Source organism: Cyanistes caeruleus, chromosome 31 (genome assembly GCF_971803275.1).
Source record: "Cyanistes caeruleus chromosome 31, bCyaCae1.hap1.1, whole genome shotgun sequence".
Taxonomy (NCBI): Eukaryota; Metazoa; Chordata; class Aves; order Passeriformes; family Paridae; genus Cyanistes; species Cyanistes caeruleus.
The window spans coordinates 765,094-790,734 of NC_141731.1; the positions used below are offsets into that span (position 1 = coordinate 765,094).

General features: G+C 50.2%; 1 long non-coding RNA gene across 1 annotated transcript; it reads right to left on the bottom strand.

The window, feature by feature from the left end:
• Positions 1-4,420: 4,420 nt before the first annotated feature.
• Positions 4,421-14,922, bottom strand: LOC147648663 (uncharacterized). The gene is made up of 7 exons (XR_015279997.1): positions 14,745-14,922; positions 14,422-14,655; positions 11,602-14,129; positions 11,274-11,507; positions 8,449-10,981; positions 8,126-8,359; positions 4,421-7,833 (listed from the first exon to the last, which is right to left on the bottom strand). It is a non-coding gene; the product is annotated as an uncharacterized LOC147648663 (long non-coding RNA).
• Positions 14,923-25,641: the final 10,719 nt, after the last annotated feature.

Consider the following 25,641-nt stretch of genomic DNA (forward strand, 5'->3'; position numbering starts at 1 on the left):
TGCTTTACGTTTTCTGGAGTTTGGTTGTGCCAACTTCACCAGTCATTTCTAAAAAAGGAAAAGAAACTCCAAGCAAAAGAGGGAAAAACACAAAGAAACCAACCCAAAGAAACCAATCAAACAAACAGATAAAACACCCCCAACCAAACCAAAGGCAATGAGAAGTTAGGACTAGTTGTAAGGATATCACAGCAGGCGAATGGCTGCTTCCTACTTGGATCACCATCCAAAGCCACCTAGAACAACTTCTCCAAAACATACCCAACAGGAGAAATGGAAAAATTGATCCATGGCAGCTCTGCATTGTGGTGAAGGATGAGCATGCAGTGGTCCAGATGCAGCACTGCCCACCCTCCAGGCTGCTGTTTGCTCTGCTGAAAGACTCTTGCAGGACTGTGGCCCCTCTCCATGCAACGGAAATCATTGCCACAGCTCTCAGTTGAGGCACTGGCATTTCCAGAGCCAGATTCAGGCACAATCCTACTGCCTGCTGAGCATCTGGGAAAGGTGCTGAGCATCTTCAGGCCTAGAAGCACAAAAGAGCTCAGGCTCTCCCCGAACTGGGTTTTCAGGGCAGCTTTCCATATCTCTGCAAGATTTCTTCAGCCCTCAACACGTCTGACTTTATGATGTCCAACGATGCATTTGGCTTTCTTCCGTCCTCTTGTGTGCCCGTGAGTAACCTTCCACGTGGATGAAGGAGATTGTGTACAGGACAATTGATTGCGGCATTGCCATTTGGCTTCATTGTCACTCAGTTGAACACGGTCCTTATCTAAGAAGGACTTCCAAGAAATGGGTAGGAGTTTTGGCTGTGAGAGGAGCAGAAAGCACATTTTCTACAGCAAATTGCTAGCTGATGCACTTTCCTCCCTGCCAAAATAGTGATTGCCATTCATCTTCCTGGGAAGAATGTAAAGACCCATTCAGAGATGCCAGGTTCAGCTGGCCTGTGGCTTTGTGTACCTCATTTCACATGTCCAATTTCACAAGGGCCACTAAAAGAGGCTCATGTTTGCCTTGCTACCCACAAGTGCTGTAGGTATTTCCAGGAGAAGAGGGAAAACATCGCTGTCCTGTGGTGTGGTAGAAATGCCACCACAACTGTGATTGTGTGAGCAAAGCCAGCCAGTGCTTTTTGGGGCAGCAGCAGCAGCTGAGAGTGTGGCAGAGCGGTTTTGACACTCTTTTTAGAGTCCTGCAAACATTGTTCCCGAAACAACCCACAGCTTTGCAAACGTGCCCGAAGAAAATGCAAAGAGAACTGGGGTGTGAAAATCAAAGACTGTTTATCTGTAGAAGAAAAGGAACAAGAATGAACTACACCACATATTTACACTGTAAGAATATTGGTAACAACAACAACAACAACAACAACAAACTATAGAACCTATTTACCTGAGAACAGATCTAACAAAACTCTATGAAACGTATTTACAGGCAACTTAAACAAACTCTAACACTTCTATCCTGAACACAACAACTGTAAAACGTATGTACAGTAGGGTGGCATCTGTGTCTGTGATGTCCCTAAGTCCTGGAAGGAAAAACAAGTAGCACGGTCAGTGCAGTCAGGCACGGAAGGGTGTTCCATGTGCTGCCGGGCTGGGACACTGGCCCAGTGGGACTCTGCTGCCAGAAGGGAGCCTGGCTGGGGGCTGTGGCCCAGGCACTGGAACAGGGCTTGTATGGCCCACAGCAAGCCCAGGCCAGGCCAGGGATGGCCAGCAGAATGCAGTGCATGGGCTAGCGTGTCCCTGAGCAGGAAGTGCCCAGCCCGGCCCCAGGCTGGCAGCAGGGGACCCACTCTGCCTGTGGGGAGCACCTGCCTGTTCTGCTGCTGGCATCGGTCTTCATCCCAAGACCATGTCTTCCTCCTTGTCTTTTAGATCAATATCCATCTCTTCAATATAATCTTTCGTTTCCACCTCCATCTCTTCCTCTGTCTCGTACATATCCACATCCATCTCTTCCTCTCCAGTATCCTCTCCGTCCACTTCCATGGCTTCTTCTCTATCAGTCTGTGTATCGACGTCCGTCTCCTCCTCTCCGTCTGTGCCAGCCTGCAGAGGTAGCAAAATTTCCCAGCCTGTCCCACAGAGCTCCAGCCCAGCCAGGCAGCTGCGGGGTGTCCGCCTCCGTGGAATAGTACCATAGCTCTTTTGGAACAAATGCAGACATCCTGCAGGGATGGAGAGCAAAATCCAAGCGATGGGGAGCTTTGGGGACTGCTGGGGGAATCAGGGAGCAGGTGGCAACAAGGTGACAGGGGTAGGCTTGGAGCAGGGTGAATGAAGAGCGTGCTGGCACAAGGAGCCAAGGGTTGTGTTGTGGCCGTTGCTGGATGCTGGAAGTTCTAGCTGGAGCGTGCACTGTGACATCACCGCCAGGAGTTCAGGCCCAGGCTGAAGTGGACAACAGAGACCGTAGAATGAATGACGGAATCCCTGGGTGCTTGGGCTTGGAAGGGACCCTAAAGACCATCTTGTTCCAAGCGGAGCAATCTGCGCCCAGAATAGGTTGCTCAGAGCCCCGCTCCCAGCTGGCCTTGGATGTTGCCAAGGATGGAGCATCCCCAGCCTCTGTGCACAGCCTGGGCCAGTGGCCCAGCAGCCTGAGTGGAAAAGAGCAGCTTCATTAGATCCAACTTCAAGCTCACTCCTGCAGTTGAAAGGCTTCTCCTCTCTGTGCCCATCTTTCCTAGAGCTGCAGGGAGGCCTCGCCAGCCCCCTTCTCTTTCCAGGCTGAGCATCCCCAGCCCCACACGGACAGCAGTCCGATGCGTGGCAGTCAAGGCTAAAGGGTAGCAAATGGCTACATCAGGAAGTGAGAGATGGAAGCTTTTGGAGATGGAAGCTTTACCTCTAAATGTAGAAAAGAAAGCAAAGTGGAGGGGGAAATGGTGGGACTCTGGCTGTGTTCTAACTGGCGAAGATTTTCTTTTCTTCTTTTCTGTCGTGCTAACCCAAGTTTTGTTGTTTGAAAGGAGGTTTAGCAAAATATCCATCGTCTTCTCCACTGCTGAAACACTGAACAACATCTGGGCAGGCTGAGGATGCAGAGCAAAACCTGCAAATATCTACTGCTGATCGTGATCCTGGGGAATGCAGCTAAAGCCAGCCAAAAGCAATTTCTGGAAAGTCAAGCCTGCTTTACGTTTTCTGGAGTTTGGTTGTGCCAACTTCACCAGTCATTTCTAAAAAAGGAAAAGAAACTCCAAGCAAAAGAGGGAAAAACACAAAGAAACCAACCCAAAGAAACCAATCAAACAAACAGATAAAACACCCCCAACCAAACCAAAGGCAATGAGAAGTTAGGACTAGTTGTAAGGATATCACAGCAGGCGAATGGCTGCTTCCTACTTGGATCACCATCCAAAGCCACCTAGAACAACTTCTCCAAAACATACCCAACAGGAGAAATGGAAAAATTGATCCATGGCAGCTCTGCATTGTGGTGAAGGATGAGCATGCAGTGGTCCAGATGCAGCACTGCCCACCCTCCAGGCTGCTGTTTGCTCTGCTGAAAGACTCTTGCAGGACTGTGGCCCCTCTCCATGCAACGGAAATCATTGCCACAGCTCTCAGTTGAGGCACTGGCATTTCCAGAGCCAGATTCAGGCACAATCCTACTGCCTGCTGAGCATCTGGGAAAGCTGCTGAGCATCTTCAGGCCTAGAAGCACAAAAGAGCTCAGGCTCTCCCCGAACTGGGTTTTCAGGGCAGCTTTCCATATCTCTGCAAGATTTCTTCAGCCCTCAACACGTCTGACTTTATGATGTCCAACGATGCATTTGGCTTTCTTCCGTCCTCTTGTGTGCCCGTGAGTAACCTTCCACGTGGATGAAGGAGATTGTGTACAGGACAATTGATTGCGGCATTGCCATTTGGCTTCATTGTCACTCAGTTGAACACGGTCCTTATCTAAGAAGGACTTCCAAGAAATGGGTAGGAGTTTTGGCTGTGAGAGGAGCAGAAAGCACATTTTCTACAGCAAATTGCTAGCTGATGCACTTTCCTCCCCGCCAAAATAGTGATTGCCATTCATCTTCCTGGGAAGAATGTAAAGACCCATTCAGAGATGCCAGGTTCAGCTGGCCTGTGGCTTTGTGTACCTCATTTCACATGTCCAATTTCACAAGGGCCACTAAAAGAGGCTCATGTTTGCCTTGCTACCCACAAGTGCTGTAGGTATTTCCAGGAGAAGAGGGAAAACATCGCTGTCCTGTGGTGTGGTAGAAATGCCACCACAACTGTGATTGTGTGAGCAAAGCCAGCCAGTGCTTTTTGGGGCAGCAGCAGCAGCTGAGAGTGTGGCAGAGCGGTTTTGACACTCTTTTTAGAGTCCTGCAAACATTGTTCCCGAAACAACCCACAGCGTTGCAAACGTGCCCGAAGAAAATGCAAAGAGAACTGGGGTGTGAAAATCAAAGACTGTTTATCTGTAGAAGAAAAGGAACAAGAATGAACTACACCACATATTTACACTGTAAGAATATTGGTAACAACAACAACAACAACAACAACAAACTATAGAACCTATTTACCTGAGAACAGATCTAACAAAACTCTATGAAACGTATTTACAGGCAACTTAAACAAACTCTAACACTTCTATCCTGAACACAACAACTGTAAAACGTATGTACAGTAGGGTGGCATCTGTGTCTGTGATGTCCCTAAGTCCTGGAAGGAAAAACAAGTAGCACGGTCAGTGCAGTCAGGCACGGAAGGGTGTTCCATGTGCTGCCGGGCTGGGACACTGGCCCAGTGGGACTCTGCTGCCAGAAGGGAGCCTGGCTGGGGGCTGTGGCCCAGGCACTGGAACAGGGCTTGTATGGCCCACAGCAAGCCCAGGCCAGGCCAGGGATGGCCAGCAGAATGCAGTGCATGGGCTAGCGTGTCCCTGAGCAGGAAGTGCCCAGCCCGGCCCCAGGCTGGCAGCAGGGGACCCACTCTGCCTGTGGGGAGCACCTGCCTGTTCTGCTGCTGGCATCGGTCTTCATCCCAAGACCATGTCTTCCTCCTTGTCTTTTAGATCAATATCCATCTCTTCAATATAATCTTTCGTTTCCACCTCCATCTCTTCCTCTGTCTCGTACATATCCACATCCATCTCTTCCTCTCCAGTATCCTCTCCGTCCACTTCCATGGCTTCTTCTCTATCAGTCTGTGTATCGACGTCCGTCTCCTCCTCTCCGTCTGTGCCAGCCTGCAGAGGTAGCAAAATTTCCCAGCCTGTCCCACAGAGCTCCAGCCCAGCCAGGCAGCTGCGGGGTGTCCGCCTCCGTGGAATAGTACCATAGCTCTTTTGGAACAAATGCAGACATCCTGCAGGGATGGAGAGCAAAATCCAAGCGATGGGGAGCTTTGGGGACTGCTGGGGGAATCAGGGAGCAGGTGGCAACAAGGTGACAGGGGTAGGCTTGGAGCAGGGTGAATGAAGAGCGTGCTGGCACAAGGAGCCAAGGGTTGTGTTGTGGCCGTTGCTGGATGCTGGAAGTTCTAGCTGGAGCGTGCACTGTGACATCACCGCCAGGAGTTCAGGCCCAGGCTGAAGTGGACAACGGAGACCGTAGAATGAATGACGGAATCCCTGGGTGCTTGGGCTTGGAAGGGACCCTAAAGACCATCTTGTTCCAAGCGGAGCAATCTGCGCCCAGAATAGGTTGCTCAGAGCCCCGCTCCCAGCTGGCCTTGGATGTTGCCAAGGATGGAGCATCCCCAGCCTCTGTGCACAGCCTGGGCCAGTGGCCCAGCAGCCTGAGTGGAAAAGAGCAGCTTCATTAGATCCAACTTCAAGCTCACTCCTGCAGTTGAAAGGCTTCTCCTCTCTGTGCCCATCTTTCCTAGAGCTGCAGGGAGGCCTCGCCAGCCCCCTTCTCTTTCCAGGCTGAGCATCCCCAGCCCCACACGGACAGCAGTCCGATGCGTGGCAGTCAAGGCTAAAGGGTAGCAAATGGCTACATCAGGAAGTGAGAGATGGAAGCTTTTGGAGATGGAAGCTTTACCTCTAAATGTAGAAAAGAAAGCAAAGTGGAGGGGGAAATGGTGGGACTCTGGCTGTGTTCTAACTGGCGAAGATTTTCTTTTCTTCTTTTCTGTCGTGCTAACCCAAGTTTTGTTGTTTGAAAGGAGGTTTAGCAAAATATCCATCGTCTTCTCCACTGCTGAAACACTGAACAACATCTGGGCAGGCTGAGGATGCAGAGCAAAACCTGCAAATATCTACTGCTGATCGTGATCCTGGGGAATGCAGCTAAAGCCAGCCAAAAGCAATTTCTGGAAAGTCAAGCCTGCTTTACGTTTTCTGGAGTTTGGTTGTGCCAACTTCACCAGTCATTTCTAAAAAAGGAAAAGAAACTCCAAGCAAAAGAGGGAAAAACACAAAGAAACCAACCCAAAGAAACCAATCAAACAAACAGATAAAACACCCCCAACCAAACCAAAGGCAATGAGAAGTTAGGACTAGTTGTAAGGATATCACAGCAGGCGAATGGCTGCTTCCTACTTGGATCACCATCCAAAGCCACCTAGAACAACTTCTCCAAAACATACCCAACAGGAGAAATGGAAAAATTGATCCATGGCAGCTCTGCATTGTGGTGAAGGATGAGCATGCAGTGGTCCAGATGCAGCACTGCCCACCCTCCAGGCTGCTGTTTGCTCTGCTGAAAGACTCTTGCAGGACTGTGGCCCCTCTCCATGCAACGGAAATCATTGCCACAGCTCTCAGTTGAGGCACTGGCATTTCCAGAGCCAGATTCAGGCACAATCCTACTGCCTGCTGAGCATCTGGGAAAGCTGCTGAGCATCTTCAGGCCTAGAAGCACAAAAGAGCTCAGGCTCTCCCCGAACTGGGTTTTCAGGGCAGCTTTCCATATCTCTGCAAGATTTCTTCAGCCCTCAACACGTCTGACTTTATGATGTCCAACGATGCATTTGGCTTTCTTCCGTCCTCTTGTGTGCCCGTGAGTAACCTTCCACGTGGATGAAGGAGATTGTGTACAGGACAATTGATTGCGGCATTGCCATTTGGCTTCATTGTCACTCAGTTGAACACGGTCCTTATCTAAGAAGGACTTCCAAGAAATGGGTAGGAGTTTTGGCTGTGAGAGGAGCAGAAAGCACATTTTCTACAGCAAATTGCTAGCTGATGCACTTTCCTCCCCGCCAAAATAGTGATTGCCATTCATCTTCCTGGGAAGAATGTAAAGACCCATTCAGAGATGCCAGGTTCAGCTGGCCTGTGGCTTTGTGTACCTCATTTCACATGTCCAATTTCACAAGGGCCACTAAAAGAGGCTCATGTTTGCCTTGCTACCCACAAGTGCTGTAGGTATTTCCAGGAGAAGAGGGAAAACATCGCTGTCCTGTGGTGTGGTAGAAATGCCACCACAACTGTGATTGTGTGAGCAAAGCCAGCCAGTGCTTTTTGGGGCAGCAGCAGCAGCTGAGAGTGTGGCAGAGCGGTTTTGACACTCTTTTTAGAGTCCTGCAAACATTGTTCCCGAAACAACCCACAGCTTTGCAAACGTGCCCGAAGAAAATGCAAAGAGAACTGGGGTGTGAAAATCAAAGACTGTTTATCTGTAGAAGAAAAGGAACAAGAATGAACTACACCACATATTTACACTGTAAGAATATTGGTAACAACAACAACAACAACAACAACAAACTATAGAACCTATTTACCTGAGAACAGATCTAACAAAACTCTATGAAACGTATTTACAGACAACTTAAACAAACTCTAACACTTCTATCCTGAACACAACAACTGTAAAACGTATGTACAGTAGGGTGGCATCTGTGTCTGTGATGTCCCTAAGTCCTGGAAGGAAAAACAAGTAGCACGGTCAGTGCAGTCAGGCACGGAAGGGTGTTCCATGTGCTGCCGGGCTGGGACACTGGCCCAGTGGGACTCTGCTGCCAGAAGGGAGCCTGGCTGGGGGCTGTGGCCCAGGCACTGGAACAGGGCTTGTATGGCCCACAGCAAGCCCAGGCCAGGCCAGGGATGGCCAGCAGAATGCAGTGCATGGGCTAGCGTGTCCCTGAGCAGGAAGTGCCCAGCCCGGCCCCAGGCTGGCAGCAGGGGACCCACTCTGCCTGTGGGGAGCACCTGCCTGTTCTGCTGCTGGCATCGGTCTTCATCCCAAGACCATGTCTTCCTCCTTGTCTTTTAGATCAATATCCATCTCTTCAATATAATCTTTCGTTTCCACCTCCATCTCTTCCTCTGTCTCGTACATATCCACATCCATCTCTTCCTCTCCAGTATCCTCTCCGTCCACTTCCATGGCTTCTTCTCTATCAGTCTGTGTATCGACGTCCGTCTCCTCCTCTCCGTCTGTGCCAGCCTGCAGAGGTAGCAAAATTTCCCAGCCTGTCCCACAGAGCTCCAGCCCAGCCAGGCAGCTGCGGGGTGTCCGCCTCCGTGGAATAGTACCATAGCTCTTTTGGAACAAATGCAGACATCCTGCAGGGATGGAGAGCAAAATCCAAGCGATGGGGAGCTTTGGGGACTGCTGGGGGAATCAGGGAGCAGGTGGCAACAAGGTGACAGGGGTAGGCTTGGAGCAGGGTGAATGAAGAGCGTGCTGGCACAAGGAGCCAAGGGTTGTGTTGTGGCCGTTGCTGGATGCTGGAAGTTCTAGCTGGAGCGTGCACTGTGACATCACCGCCAGGAGTTCAGGCCCAGGCTGAAGTGGACAACAGAGACCGTAGAATGAATGACGGAATCCCTGGGTGCTTGGGCTTGGAAGGGACCCTAAAGACCATCTTGTTCCAAGCGGAGCAATCTGCGCCCAGAATAGGTTGCTCAGAGCCCCGCTCCCAGCTGGCCTTGGATGTTGCCAAGGATGGAGCATCCCCAGCCTCTGTGCACAGCCTGGGCCAGTGGCCCAGCAGCCTGAGTGGAAAAGAGCAGCTTCATTAGATCCAACTTCAAGCTCACTCCTGCAGTTGAAAGGCTTCTCCTCTCTGTGCCCATCTTTCCTAGAGCTGCAGGGAGGCCTCGCCAGCCCCCTTCTCTTTCCAGGCTGAGCATCCCCAGCCCCACACGGACAGCAGTCCGATGCGTGGCAGTCAAGGCTAAAGGGTAGCAAATGGCTACATCAGGAAGTGAGAGATGGAAGCTTTTGGAGATGGAAGCTTTACCTCTAAATGTAGAAAAGAAAGCAAAGTGGAGGGGGAAATGGTGGGACTCTGGCTGTGTTCTAACTGGCGAAGATTTTCTTTTCTTCTTTTGTGTCGTGCTAACCCAAGTTTTGTTGTTTGAAAGGAGGTTTAGCAAAATATCCATCGTCTTCTCCACTGCTGAAACACTGAACAACATCTGGGCAGGCTGAGGATGCAGAGCAAAACCTGCAAATATCTACTGCTGATCGTGATCCTGGGGAATGCAGCTAAAGCCAGCCAAAAGCAATTTCTGGAAAGTCAAGCCTGCTTTACGTTTTCTGGAGTTTGGTTGTGCCAACTTCACCAGTCATTTCTAAAAAAGGAAAAGAAACTCCAAGCAAAAGAGGGAAAAACACAAAGAAACCAACCCAAAGAAACCAATCAAACAAACAGATAAAACACCCCCAACCAAACCAAAGGCAATGAGAAGTTAGGACTAGTTGTAAGGATATCACAGCAGGCGAATGGCTGCTTCCTACTTGGATCACCATCCAAAGCCACCTAGAACAACTTCTCCAAAACATACCCAACAGGAGAAATGGAAAAATTGATCCATGGCAGCTCTGCATTGTGGTGAAGGATGAGCATGCAGTGGTCCAGATGCAGCACTGCCCACCCTCCAGGCTGCTGTTTGCTCTGCTGAAAGACTCTTGCAGGACTGTGGCCCCTCTCCATGCAACGGAAATCATTGCCACAGCTCTCAGTTGAGGCACTGGCATTTCCAGAGCCAGATTCAGGCACAATCCTACTGCCTGCTGAGCATCTGGGAAAGCTGCTGAGCATCTTCAGGCCTAGAAGCACAAAAGAGCTCAGGCTCTCCCCGAACTGGGTTTTCAGGGCAGCTTTCCATATCTCTGCAAGATTTCTTCAGCCCTCAACACGTCTGACTTTATGATGTCCAACGATGCATTTGGCTTTCTTCCGTCCTCTTGTGTGCCCGTGAGTAACCTTCCACGTGGATGAAGGAGATTGTGTACAGGACAATTGATTGCGGCATTGCCATTTGGCTTCATTGTCACTCAGTTGAACACGGTCCTTATCTAAGAAGGACTTCCAAGAAATGGGTAGGAGTTTTGGCTGTGAGAGGAGCAGAAAGCACATTTTCTACAGCAAATTGCTAGCTGATGCACTTTCCTCCCTGCCAAAATAGTGATTGCCATTCATCTTCCTGGGAAGAATGTAAAGACCCATTCAGAGATGCCAGGTTCAGCTGGCCTGTGGCTTTGTGTACCTCATTTCACATGTCCAATTTCACAAGGGCCACTAAAAGAGGCTCATGTTTGCCTTGCTACTCACAAGTGCTGTAGGTATTTCCAGGAGAAGAGGGAAAACATCGCTGTCCTGTGGTGTGGTAGAAATGCCACCACAACTGTGATTGTGTGAGCAAAGCCAGCCAGTGCTTTTTGGGGCAGCAGCAGCAGCTGAGAGTGTGGCAGAGCGGTTTTGACACTCTTTTTAGAGTCCTGCAAACATTGTTCCCGAAACAACCCACAGCTTTGCAAACGTGCCCGAAGAAAATGCAAAGAGAACTGGGGTGTGAAAATCAAAGACTGTTTATCTGTAGAAGAAAAGGAACAAGAATGAACTACACCACATATTTACACTGTAAGAATATTGGTAACAACAACAACAACAACAACAACAAACTATAGAACCTATTTACCTGAGAACAGATCTAACAAAACTCTATGAAACGTATTTACAGGCAACTTAAACAAACTCTAACACTTCTATCCTGAACACAACAACTGTAAAACGTATGTACAGTAGGGTGGCATCTGTGTCTGTGATGTCCCTAAGTCCTGGAAGGAAAAACAAGTAGCACGGTCAGTGCAGTCAGGCACGGAAGGGTGTTCCATGTGCTGCCGGGCTGGGACACTGGCCCAGTGGGACTCTGCTGCCAGAAGGGAGCCTGGCTGGGGGCTGTGGCCCAGGCACTGGAACAGGGCTTGTATGGCCCACAGCAAGCCCAGGCCAGGCCAGGGATGGCCAGCAGAATGCAGTGCATGGGCTAGCGTGTCCCTGAGCAGGAAGTGCCCAGCCCGGCCCCAGGCTGGCAGCAGGGGACCCACTCTGCCTGTGGGGAGCACCTGCCTGTTCTGCTGCTGGCATCGGTCTTCATCCCAAGACCATGTCTTCCTCCTTGTCTTTTAGATCAATATCCATCTCTTCAATATAATCTTTCGTTTCCACCTCCATCTCTTCCTCTGTCTCGTACATATCCACATCCATCTCTTCCTCTCCAGTATCCTCTCCGTCCACTTCCATGGCTTCTTCTCTATCAGTCTGTGTATCGACGTCCGTCTCCTCCTCTCGGTCTGTGCCAGCCTGCAGAGGTAGCAAAATTTCCCAGCCTGTCCCACAGAGCTCCAGCCCAGCCAGGCAGCTGCGGGGTGTCCGCCTCCGTGGAATAGTACCATACCTCTTTTGGAACAAATGCAGACATCCTGCAGGGATGGAGAGCAAAATCCAAGCGATGGGGAGCTTTGGGGACTGCTGGGGGAATCAGGGAGCAGGTGGCAACAAGGTGACAGGGGTAGGCTTGGAGCAGGGTGAATGAAGAGCGTGCTGGCACAAGGAGCCAAGGGTTGTGTTGTGGCCGTTGCTGGATGCTGGAAGTTCTAGCTGGAGCGTGCACTGTGACATCACCGCCAGGAGTTCAGGCCCAGGCTGAAGTGGACAACGGAGACCGTAGAATGAATGACGGAATCCCTGGGTGCTTGGGCTTGGAAGGGACCCTAAAGACCATCTTGTTCCAAGCGGAGCAATCTGCGCCCAGAATAGGTTGCTCAGAGCCCCGCTCCCAGCTGGCCTTGGATGTTGCCAAGGATGGAGCATCCCCAGCCTCTGTGCACAGCCTGGGCCAGTGGCCCAGCAGCCTGAGTGGAAAAGAGCAGCTTCATTAGATCCAACTTCAAGCTCACTCCTGCAGTTGAAAGGCTTCTCCTCTCTGTGCCCATCTTTCCTAGAGCTGCAGGGAGGCCTCGCCAGCCCCCTTCTCTTTCCAGGCTGAGCATCCCCAGCCCCACACGGACAGCAGTCCGATGCGTGGCAGTCAAGGCTAAAGGGTAGCAAATGGCTACATCAGGAAGTGAGAGATGGAAGCTTTTGGAGATGGAAGCTTTACCTCTAAATGTAGAAAAGAAAGCAAAGTGGAGGGGGAAATGGTGGGACTCTGGCTGTGTTCTAACTGGCGAAGATTTTCTTTTCTTCTTTTCTGTCGTGCTAACCCAAGTTTTGTTGTTTGAAAGGAGGTTTAGCAAAATATCCATCGTCTTCTCCACTGCTGAAACACTGAACAACATCTGGGCAGGCTGAGGATGCAGAGCAAAACCTGCAAATATCTACTGCTGATCGTGATCCTGGGGAATGCAGCTAAAGCCAGCCAAAAGCAATTTCTGGAAAGTCAAGCCTGCTTTACGTTTTCTGGAGTTTGGTTGTGCCAACTTCACCAGTCATTTCTAAAAAAGGAAAAGAAACTCCAAGCAAAAGAGGGAAAAACACAAAGAAACCAACCCAAAGAAACCAATCAAACAAACAGATAAAACACCCCCAACCAAACCAAAGGCAATGAGAAGTTAGGACTAGTTGTAAGGATATCACAGCAGGCGAATGGCTGCTTCCTACTTGGATCACCATCCAAAGCCACCTAGAACAACTTCTCCAAAACATACCCAACAGGAGAAATGGAAAAATTGATCCATGGCAGCTCTGCATTGTGGTGAAGGATGAGCATGCAGTGGTCCAGATGCAGCACTGCCCACCCTCCAGGCTGCTGTTTGCTCTGCTGAAAGACTCTTGCAGGACTGTGGCCCCTCTCCATGCAACGGAAATCATTGCCACAGCTCTCAGTTGAGGCACTGGCATTTCCAGAGCCAGATTCAGGCACAATCCTACTGCCTGCTGAGCATCTGGGAAAGGTGCTGAGCATCTTCAGGCCTAGAAGCACAAAAGAGCTCAGGCTCTCCCCGAACTGGGTTTTCAGGGCAGCTTTCCATATCTCTGCAAGATTTCTTCAGCCCTCAACACGTCTGACTTTATGATGTCCAACGATGCATTTGGCTTTCTTCCGTCCTCTTGTGTGCCCGTGAGTAACCTTCCACGTGGATGAAGGAGATTGTGTACAGGACAATTGATTGCGGCATTGCCATTTGGCTTCATTGTCACTCAGTTGAACACGGTCCTTATCTAAGAAGGACTTCCAAGAAATGGGTAGGAGTTTTGGCTGTGAGAGGAGCAGAAAGCACATTTTCTACAGCAAATTGCTAGCTGATGCACTTTCCTCCCTGCCAAAATAGTGATTGCCATTCATCTTCCTGGGAAGAATGTAAAGACCCATTCAGAGATGCCAGGTTCAGCTGGCCTGTGGCTTTGTGTACCTCATTTCACATGTCCAATTTCACAAGGGCCACTAAAAGAGGCTCATGTTTGCCTTGCTACCCACAAGTGCTGTAGGTATTTCCAGGAGAAGAGGGAAAACATCGCTGTCCTGTGGTGTGGTAGAAATGCCACCACAACTGTGATTGTGTGAGCAAAGCCAGCCAGTGCTTTTTGGGGCAGCAGCAGCAGCTGAGAGTGTGGCAGAGCGGTTTTGACACTCTTTTTAGAGTCCTGCAAACATTGTTCCCGAAACAACCCACAGCTTTGCAAACGTGCCCGAAGAAAATGCAAAGAGAACTGGGGTGTGAAAATCAAAGACTGTTTATCTGTAGAAGAAAAGGAACAAGAATGAACTACACCACATATTTACACTGTAAGAATATTGGTAACAACAACAACAACAACAACAACAAACTATAGAACCTATTTACCTGAAAACATATCTAACAAAACTCTATGAAACGTATTTACAGACAACTTAAACAAACTCTAACACTTCTATCCTGAACACAACAACTGTAAAACGTATGTACAGTAGGGTGGCATCTGTGTCTGTGATGTCCCTAAGTCCTGGAAGGAAAAACAAGTAGCACGGTCAGTGCAGTCAGGCACGGAAGGGTGTTCCATGTGCTGCCGGGCTGGGACACTGGCCCAGTGGGACTCTGCTGCCAGAAGGGAGCCTGGCTGGGGGCTGTGGCCCAGGCACTGGAACAGGGCTTGTATGGCCCACAGCAAGCCCAGGCCAGGCCAGGGATGGCCAGCAGAATCCAGTGCATGGGCTAGCGTGTCCCTGAGCAGGAAGTGCCCAGCCCGGCCCCAGGCTGGCAGCAGGGGACCCACTCTGCCTGTGGGGAGCACCTGCCTGTTCTGCTGCTGGCATCGGTCTTCATCCCAAGACCATGTCTTCCTCCTTGTCTTTTAGATCAATATCCATCTCTTCAATATAATCTTTCGTTTCCACCTCCATCTCTTCCTCTGTCTCGTACATATCCACATCCATCTCTTCCTCTCCAGTATCCTCTCCGTCCACTTCCATGGCTTCTTCTCTATCAGTCTGTGTATCGACGTCCGTCTCCTCCTCTCGGTCTGTGCCAGCCTGCAGAGGTAGCAAAATTTCCCAGCCTGTCCCACAGAGCTCCAGCCCAGCCAGGCAGCTGCGGGGTGTCCGCCTCCGTGGAATAGTACCATAGCTCTTTTGGAACAAATGCAGACATCCTGCAGGGATGGAGAGCAAAATCCAAGCGATGGGGAGCTTTGGGGACTGCTGGGGGAATCAGGGAGCAGGTGGCAACAAGGTGACAGGGGTAGGCTTGGAGCAGGGTGAATGAAGAGCGTGCTGGCACAAGGAGCCAAGGGTTGTGTTGTGGCCGTTGCTGGATGCTGGAAGTTCTAGCTGGAGCGTGCACTGTGACATCACCGCCAGGAGTTCAGGCCCAGGCTGAAGTGGACAACGGAGACCGTAGAATGAATGATGGAATCCCTGGGTGCTTGGGCTTGGAAGGGACCCTAAAGACCATCTTGTTCCAAGCGGAGCAATCTGCGCCCAGAATAGGTTGCTCAGAGCCCCGCTCCCAGCTGGCCTTGGATGTTGCCAAGGATGGAGCATCCCCAGCCTCTGTGCACAGCCTGGGCCAGTGGCCCAGCAGCCTGAGTGGAAAAGAGCAGCTTCATTAGATCCAACTTCAAGCTCACTCCTGCAGTTGAAAGGCTTCTCCTCTCTGTGCCCATCTTTCCTAGAGCTGCAGGGAGGCCTCGCCAGCCCCCTTCTCTTTCCAGGCTGAGCATCCCCAGCCCCACACGGACAGCAGTCCGATGCGTGGCAGTCAAGGCTAAAGGGTAGCAAATGGCTACATCAGGAAGTGAGAGATGGAAGCTTTTGGAGATGGAAGCTTTACCTCTAAATGTAGAAAAGAAAGCAAAGTGGAGGGGGAAATGGTGGGACTCTGGCTGTGTTCTAACTGGCGAAGATTTTCTTTTCTTCTTTTCTGTCGTGCTAACCCAAGTTTTGTTGTTTGAAAGGAGGTTTAGCAAAATATCCATCGTCTTCTCCACTGCTGAAACACTGAACAACATCTGGGCAGGCTGAGGATGCAGAGCAAAACCTGCAAATATCTACTGCTGATCGTGATCCTGGGGAATGCAGCTAAAGCCAGCCAAAAGCAATTTCTGGAAAGTCAAGCCTGCTTTACGTTTTCTGGAGTTTGGTTGTGCCAACTTCACCAGTCATTTCTAAAAAAGGAAAAGAAACTCCAAGCAAAAGAGGGAAAAACACAAAGAAACCAACCCAAAGAAACCAATCAAACAAACAGATAAAACACCCCCAACCAAACCAAAGGCAATGAGAAGTTAGGACTAGTTGTAAGGATATCACAGCAGGCGAATGGCTGCTTCCTACTTGGATCACCATCCAAAGCCACCTAGAACAACTTCTCCAAAACATACCCAACAGGAGAAATGGAAAAATTGATCCATGGCAGCTCTGCATTGTGGTGAAGGATGAGCATGCAGTGGTCCAGATGCAGCACTGCCCACCCTCCAGGCTGCTGTTTGCTCTGCTGAAAGACTCTTGCAGGACTGTGGCCCCTCTCCATGCAACGGAAATCATTGCCACAGCTCTCAGTTGAGGCACTGGCATTTCCAGAGCCAGATTCAGGCACAATCCTACTGCCTGCTGAGCATCTGGGAAAGGTGCTGAGCATCTTCAGGCCTAGAAGCACAAAAGAGCTCAGGCTCTCCCCGAACTGGGTTTTCAGGGCAGCTTTCCATATCTCTGCAAGATTTCTTCAGCCCTCAACACGTCTGACTTTATGATGTCCAACGATGCATTTGGCTTTCTTCCGTCCTCTTGTGTGCCCGTGAGTAACCTTCCACGTGGATGAAGGAGATTGTGTACAGGACAATTGATTGCGGCATTGCCATTTGGCTTCATTGTCACTCAGTTGAACACGGTCCTTATCTAAGAAGGACTTCCAAGAAATGGGTAGGAGTTTTGGCTGTGAGAGGAGCAGAAAGCACATTTTCTACAGCAAATTGCTAGCTGATGCACTTTCCTCCCTGCCAAAATAGTGATTGCCATTCATCTTCCTGGGAAGAATGTAAAGACCCATTCAGAGATGCCAGGTTCAGCTGGCCTGTGGCTTTGTGTACCTCATTTCACATGTCCAATTTCACAAGGGCCACTAAAAGAGGCTCATGTTTGCCTTGCTACCCACAAGTGCTGTAGGTATTTCCAGGAGAAGAGGGAAAACATCGCTGTCCTGTGGTGTGGTAGAAATGCCACCACAACTGTGATTGTGTGAGCAAAGCCAGCCAGTGCTTTTTGGGGCAGCAGCAGCAGCTGAGAGTGTGGCAGAGCGGTTTTGACACTCTTTTTAGAGTCCTGCAAACATTGTTCCCGAAACAACCCACAGCTTTGCAAACGTGCCCGAAGAAAATGCAAAGAGAACTGGGGTGTGAAAATCAAAGACTGTTTATCTGTAGAAGAAAAGGAACAAGAATGAACTACACCACATATTTACACTGTAAGAATATTGGTAACAACAACAACAACAACAACAACAAACTATAGAACCTATTTACCTGAGAACAGAACTAACAAAACTCTATGAAACGTATTTACAGACAACTTAAACAAACTCTAACACTTCTATCCTGAACACAACAACTGTAAAACGTATGTACAGTAGGGTGGCATCTGTGTCTGTGATGTCCCTAAGTCCTGGAAGGAAAAACAAGTAGCACGGTCAGTGCAGTCAGGCACGGAAGGGTGTTCCATGTGCTGCCGGGCTGGGACACTGGCCCAGTGGGACTCTGCTGCCAGAAGGGAGCCTGGCTGGGGGCTGTGGCCCAGGCACTGGAACAGGGCTTGTATGGCCCACAGCAAGCCCAGGCCAGGCCAGGGATGGCCAGCAGAATGCAGTGCATGGGCTAGCGTGTCCCTGAGCAGGAAGTGCCCAGCCCGGCCCCAGGCTGGCAGCAGGGGACCCACTCTGCCTGTGGGGAGCACCTGCCTGTTCTGCTGCTGGCATCGGTCTTCATCCCAAGACCATGTCTTCCTCCTTGTCTTTTAGATCAATATCCATCTCTTCAATATAATCTTTCGTTTCCACCTCCATCTCTTCCTCTGTCTCGTACATATCCACATCCATCTCTTCCTCTCCAGTATCCTCTCCGTCCACTTCCATGGCTTCTTCTCTATCAGTCTGTGTATCGACGTCCGTCTCCTCCTCTCCGTCTGTGCCAGCCTGCAGAGGTAGCAAAATTTCCCAGCCTGTCCCACAGAGCTCCAGCCCAGCCAGGCAGCTGCGGGGTGTCCGCCTCCGTGGAATAGTACCATACCTCTTTTGGAACAAATGCAGACATCCTGCAGGGATGGAGAGCAAAATCCAAGCGATGGGGAGCTTTGGGGACTGCTGGGGGAATCAGGGAGCAGGTGGCAACAAGGTGACAGGGGTAGGCTTGGAGCAGGGTAAATGAAGAGCGTGCTGGCACAAGGAGCCAAGGGTTGTGTTGTGGCCGTTGCTGGATGCTGGAAGTTCTAGCTGGAGCGTGCACTGTGACATCACCGCCAGGAGTTCAGGCCCAGGCTGAAGTGGACAACGGAGACCGTAGAATGAATGATGGAATCCCTGGGTGCTTGGGCTTGGAAGGGACCCTAAAGACCATCTTGTTCCAAGCGGAGCAATCTTCGCCCAGAATAGGTTGCTCAGAGCCCCGCTCCCAGCTGGCCTTGGATGTTGCCAAGGATGGAGCATCCCCAGCCTCTGTGCACAGCCTGGGCCAGTGGCCCAGCAGCCTGAGTGGAAAAGAGCAGCTTCATTAGATCCAACTTCAAGCTCACTCCTGCAGTTGAAAGGCTTCTCCTCTCTGTGCCCATCTTTCCTAGAGCTGCAGGGAGGCCTCGCCAGCCCCCTTCTCTTTCCAGGCTGAGCATCCCCAGCCCCACACGGACAGCAGTCCGATGCGTGGCAGTCAAGGCTAAAGGGTAGCAAATGGCTACATCAGGAAGTGAGAGATGGAAGCTTTTGGAGATGGAAGCTTTACTTCTAAATGTAGAAAAGAAAGCAAAGTGGAGGGGGAAATGGTGGGACTCTGGCTGTGTTCTAACTGGCGAAGATTTTCTTTTCTTCTTTTGTGTCGTGCTAACCCAAGTTTTGTTGTTTGAAAGGAGGTTTAGCAAAATATCCATCGTCTTCTCCACTGCTGAAACACTGAACAACATCTGGGCAGGCTGAGGATGCAGAGCAAAACCTGCAAATATCTACTGCTGATGGTGATCCTGGGGAATGCAGCTAAAGCCAGCCAAAAGCAATTTCTGGAAAGTCAAGCCTGCTTTACGTTTTCTGGAGTTTGGTTGTGCCAACTTCACCAGTCATTTCTAAAAAAGGAAAAGAAACTCCAAGCAAAAGAGGGAAAAACACAAAGAAACCAACCCAAAGAGACCAATCAAACAAACAGATAAAACACCCCCAACCAAACCAAAGGCAATGAGAAGTTAGGACTAGTTGTAAGGATATCACAGCAGGCGAATGGCTGCTTCCTACTTGGATCACCATCCAAAGCCACCTAGAACAACTTCTCCAAAACATACCCAACAGGAGAAATGGAAAAATTGATCCATGGCAGCTCTGCATTGTGGTGAAGGATGAGCATGCAGTGGTCCAGATGCAGCATTGACCACCCTCCAGGCTGCTGTTTGCTCTGCTGAAAGACTCTTGCAGGACTGTGGCCCCTCTCCATGCAACGGAAATCATTGCCACAGCTCTCAGTTGAGGCACTGGCATTTCCAGAGCCAGATTCAGGCACAATCCTACTGCCTGCAGAGCATCTGGGAAAGGTGCTGAGCATCTTCAGGCCTAGAAGCACAAAAGAGCTCAGGCTCTCCCCGAACTGGGTTTTCAGGGCAGCTTTCCATATCTCTGCAAGATTTCTTCAGCCCTCAACACGTCTGACTTTATGATGTCCAACGATGCATTTGGGTTTCTTCCGTCCTCTTGTGTGCCCGTGAGTAACCTTCCACGTGGATGAAGGAGATTGTGTACAGGACAATTGATTGCGGCATTGCCATTTGGCTTCATTGTCACTCAGTTGAACACGGTCCTTATCTAAGAAGGACTTCCAAGAAATGGGTAGGAGTTTTGGCTGTGAGAGGAGCAGAAAGCACATTTTCTACAGCAAATTGCTAGCTGATGCACTTTCCTCCCTGCCAAAATAGTGATTGCCATTCATCTTCCTGGGAAGAATGTAAAGACCCATTCAGAGATGCCAGGTTCAGCTGGCCTGTGGCTTTGTGTACCTCATTTCACATGTCCAATTTCACAAGGGCCACTAAAAGAGGCTCATGTTTGCCTTGCTACCCACAAGTGCTGTAGGTATTTCCAGGAGAAGAGGGAAAACATCGCTGTCCTGTGGTGTGGTAGAAATGCCACCACAACTGTGATTGTGTGAGCAAAGCCAGCCAGTGCTTTTTGGGGCAGCAGCAGCAGCTGAGAGTGTGGCAGAGCGGTTTTGACACTCTTTTTAGAGTCCTGCAAACATTGTTCCCGAAACAACCCACAGCGTTGCAAACGTGCCCGAAGAAAATGCAAAGAGAACTGGGGTGTGAAAATCAAAGACTGTTTATCTGTAGAAGAAAAGGAACAAGAATGAACTACACCACATATTTACACTGTAAGAATATTGGTAACAACAACAACAACAACAACAACAACAAACTATAGAACCTATTTACCTGAGAACAGATCTAACAAAACTCTATGAAACGTATTTACAGACAACTTAAACAAACTCTAACACTTCTATCCTGAACACAACAACTGTAAAACGTATGTACAGTAGGGTGGCATCTGTGTCTGTGATGTCCCTAAGTCCTGGAAGGAAAAACAAGTAGCACGGTCAGTGCAGTCAGGCACGGAAGGGTGTTCCATGTGCTGCCGGGCTGGGACACTGGCCCAGTGGGACTCTGCTGCCAGAAGGGAGCCTGGCTGGGGGCTGTGGCCCAGGCACTGGAACAGGGCTTGTATGGCCCACAGCAAGCCCAGGCCAGGCCAGGGATGGCCAGCAGAATGCAGTGCATGGGCTAGCGTGTCCCTGAGCAGGAAGTGCCCAGCCCGGCCCCAGGCTGGCAGCAGGGGACCCACTCTGCCTGTGGGGAGCACCTGCCTGTTCTGCTGCTGGCATCGGTCTTCATCCCAAGACCATGTCTTCCTCCTTGTCTTTTAGATCAATATCCATCTCTTCAATATAATCTTTCGTTTCCACCTCCATCTCTTCCTCTGTCTCGTACATATCCACATCCATCTCTTCCTCTCCAGTATCCTCTCCGTCCACTTCCATGGCTTCTTCTCTATCAGTCTGTGTATCGACGTCCGTCTCCTCCTCTCGGTCTGTGCCAGCCTGCAGAGGTAGCAAAATTTCCCAGCCTGTCCCACAGAGCTCCAGCCCAGCCAGGCAGCTGCGGGGTGTCCGCCTCCGTGGAATAGTACCATAGCTCTTTTGGAACAAATGCAGACATCCTGCAGGGATGGAGAGCAAAATCCAAGCGATGGGGAGCTTTGGGGACTGCTGGGGGAATCAGGGAGCAGGTGGCAACAAGGTGACAGGGGTAGGCTTGGAGCAGGGTGAATGAAGAGCGTGCTGGCACAAGGAGCCAAGGGTTGTGTTGTGGCCGTTGCTGGATGCTGGAAGTTCTAGCTGGAGCGTGCACTGTGACATCACCGCCAGGAGTTCAGGCCCAGGCTGAAGTGGACAACGGAGACCGTAGAATGAATGATGGAATCCCTGGGTGCTTGGGCTTGGAAGGGACCCTAAAGACCATCTTGTTCCAAGCGGAGCAATCTGCGCCCAGAATAGGTTGCTCAGAGCCCCGCTCCCAGCTGGCCTTGGATGTTGCCAAGGATGGAGCATCCCCAGCCTCTGTGCACAGCCTGGGCCAGTGGCCCAGCAGCCTGAGTGGAAAAGAGCAGCTTCATTAGATCCAACTTCAAGCTCACTCCTGCAGTTGAAAGGCTTCTCCTCTCTGTGCCCATCTTTCCTAGAGCTGCAGGGAGGCCTCGCCAGCCCCCTTCTCTTTCCAGGCTGAGCATCCCCAGCCCCACACGGACAGCAGTCCGATGCGTGGCAGTCAAGGCTAAAGGGTAGCAAATGGCTACATCAGGAAGTGAGAGATGGAAGCTTTACCTCTAAATGTAGAAAAGAAAGAGAAGTGGAGGGGGAAATGGTGGGAGTCTGGCTCTGTTCTAACTGGCGAAGATTTTCTTTTCTTCTTTTGTGTCGTGCTAACCCAAGTTTTGTTGTTTGAAAGGAGGTTTAGCAAAATATCCATCGTCTTCTCCACTGCTGAAACACTGAACAACATCTGGGCAGGCTGAGGATGCAGAGCAAAACCTGCAAATATCTACTGCTGATCGTGATCCTGGGGAATGCAGCTAAAGCCAGCCAAAAGCAATTTCTGGAAAGTCAAGCCTGCTTTACGTTTTCTGGAGTTTGGTTGTGCCAACTTCACCAGTCATTTCTAAAAAAGGAAAAGAAACTCCAAGCAAAAGAGAGAAAAACACAAAGAAACCAACCCAAAGAAACCAATCAAACAAACAGATAAAACACCCCCAACCAAACCAAAGGCAATGAGAAGTTAGGACTAGTTGTAAGGATATCACAGCAGGCGAATGGCTGCTTCCTACTTGGATCACCATCCAAAGCCACCTAGAACAACTTCTCCAAAACATACCCAACAGGAGAAATGGAAAAATTGATCCATGGCAGCTCTGCATTGTGGTGAAGGATGAGCATGCAGTGGTCCAGATGCAGCACTGCCCACCCTCCAGGCTGCTGTTTGCTCTGCTGAAAGACTCTTGCAGGACTGTGGCCCCTCTCCATGCAACGGAAATCATTGCCACAGCTCTCAGTTGAGGCACTGGCATTTCCAGAGCCAGATTCAGGCACAATCCTACTGCCTGCTGAGCATCTGGGAAAGGTGCTGAGCATCTTCAGGCCTAGAAGCACAAAAGAGCTCAGGCTCTCCCCGAACTGGGTTTTCAGGGCAGCTTTCCATATCTCTGCAAGATTTCTTCAGCCCTCAACACGTCTGACTTTATGATGTCCAACGATGCATTTGGCTTTCTTCCGTCCTCTTGTGTGCCCGTGAGTAACCTTCCACGTGGATGAAGGAGATTGTGTACAGGACAATTGATTGCGGCATTGCCATTTGGCTTCATTGTCACTCAGTTGAACACGGTCCTTATCTAAGAAGGACTTCCAAGAAATGGGTAGGAGTTTTGGCTGTGAGAGGAGCAGAAAGCACATTTTCTACAGCAAATTGCTAGCTGATGCACTTTCCTCCCTGCCAAAATAGTGATTGCCATTCATCTTCCTGGGAAGAATGTAAAGACCCATTCAGAGATGCCAGGTTCAGCTGGCCTGTGGCTTTGTGTACCTCATTTCACATGTCCAATTTCACAAGGGCCACTAAAAGAGGCTCATGTTTGCCTTGCTACCCACAAGTGCTGTAGGTATTTCCAGGAGAAGAGGGAAAACATCGCTGTCCTGTGGTGTGGTAGAAATGCCACCACAACTGTGATTGTGTGAGCAAAGCCAGCCAGTGCTTTTTGGGGCAGCAGCAGCAGCTGAGAGTGTGGCAGAGCGGTTTTGACACTCTTTTTAGAGTCCTGCAAACATTGTTCCCGAAACAACCCACAGCTTTGCAAACGTGCCCGAAGAAAATGCAAAGAGAACTGGGGTGTGAAAATCAAAGACTGTTTATCTGTAGAAGAAAAGGAACAAGAATGAACTACACCACATATTTACACTGTAAGAATATTGGTAACAACAACAACAACAACAACAACAAACTATAGAACCTATTTACCTGAGAACAGATCTAACAAAACTCTATGAAACGTATTTACAGGCAACTTAAACAAACTCTAACACTTCTATCCTGAACACAACAACTGTAAAACGTATGTACAGTAGGGTGGCATCTGTGTCTGTGATGTCCCTAAGTCCTGGAAGGAAAAACAAGTAGCACGGTCAGTGCAGTCAGGCACGGAAGGGTGTTCCATGTGCTGCCGGGCTGGGACACTGGCCCAGTGGGACTCTGCTGCCAGAAGGGAGCCTGGCTGGGGGCTGTGGCCCAGGCACTGGAACAGGGCTTGTATGGCCCACAGCAAGCCCAGGCCAGGCCAGGGATGGCCAGCAGAATCCAGTGCATGGGCTAGCGTGTCCCTGAGCAGGAAGTTCCCAGCCTGGCCCCAGGCTGGCAGCAGGGGACCCACTCTGCCTGTGGGGAGCACCTGCCTGTTCTGCTGCTGGCATCGGTCTTCATCCCAAGACCATGTCTTCCTCCTTGTCTTTTAGATCAATATCCATCTCTTCAATATAATCTTTCGTTTCCACCTCCATCTCTTCCTCTGTCTCGTACATATCCACATCCATCTCTTGCTCTCCAGTATCCTCTCCGTCCACTTCCATGGCTTCTTCTCTATCAGTCTGTGTATCGACGTCCGTCTCCTCTTCTTGGTCTGTGCCAGCCTGCAGAGGTAGCAAAATTTCCCAGCCTGTCCCACAGAGCTCCAGCCCAGCCAGGCAGCTGCGGGGTGTCCGCCTCCGTGGAATAGTACCATACCTCTTTTGGAACAAATGCAGACATCCTGCAGGGATGGAGAGCAAAATCCAAGCGATGGGGAGCTTTGGGGACTGCTGGGGGAATCAGGGAGCAGGTGGCAACAAGGTGACAGGGGTAGGCTTGGAGCAGGGTGAATGAAGAGCGTGCTGGCACAAGGAGCCAAGGGTTGTGTTGTGGCCGTTGCTGGATGCTGGAAGTTCTAGCTGGAGCGTGCACTGTGACATCACCGCCAGGAGTTCAGGCCCAGGCTGAAGAGGACAACGGAGACCGTAGAATGAATGACGGAATCCCTGGGTGCTTGGGCTTGGAAGGGACCCTAAAGACCATCTTGTTCCAAGCGGAGCAATCTTCGCCCAGAAGAGGTTGCTCAGAGCCCCGCTCCCAGCTGGCCTTGGATGTTGCCAAGGATGGAGCATCCCCAGCCTCTGTGCACAGCCTGGGCCAGTGGCCCAGCAGCCTGAGTGCAAAAGAGCAGCTTCATTAGATCCAGCTTCAAGCTCACTCCTGCAGTTGAAGGGCTTCTCCTCTCTGTGCCCATCTTTCCTAGAGCTGCAGGGAGGCCTCGCCAGCCCCCTTCTCTTTCCAGGCTGAGCATCCCCAGCCCCACACGGACAGCAGTCCGATGCGTGGCAGTCAAGGCTAAAGGGTAGCAAATGGCTACATCAGGAAGTGAGAGATGGAAGCTTTTGGAGATGGAAGCTTTACCTCTAAATGTAGAAAAGAAAGCAAAGTGGAGGGGGAAATGGTGGGACTCTGGCTGTGTTCTAACTGGCGAAGATTTTCTTTTCTTCTTTTCTGTCGTGCTAACCCAAGTTTTGTTGTTTGAAAGGAGGTTTAGCAAAATATCCATCGTCTTCTCCACTGCTGAAACACTGAACAACATCTGGGCAGGCTGAGGATGCAGAGCAAAACCTGCAAATATCTACTGCTGATCGTGATCCTGGGGAATGCAGCTAAAGCCAGCCAAAAGCAATTTCTGGAAAGTCAAGCCTGCTTTACGTTTTCTGGAGTTTGGTTGTGCCAACTTCACCAGTCATTTCTAAAAAAGGAAAAGAAACTCCAAGCAAAAGAGAGAAAAACACAAAGAAACCAACCCAAAGAAACCAATCAAACAAACAGATAAAACACCCCCAATCAAACCAAAGGCAATGAGAAGTTAGGACTAGTTGTAAGGATATCACAGCAGGCGAATGGCTGCTTCCTACTTGGATCACCATCCAAAGCCACCTAGAACAACTTCTCCAAAACATACCCAACAGGAGAAATGGAAAAAGTGATCCATGGCAGCTCTGCATTGTGGTGAAGGATGAGCATGCAGTGGTCCAGATGCAGCACTGCCCACCCTCCAGGCTGCTGTTTGCTCTGCTGAAAGACTCTTGCAGGACTGTGGCCCCTCTCCATGCAATGGAAATCATTGCCACAGCTCTCAGTTGAGGCACTGGCATTTCCAGAGCCAGATTC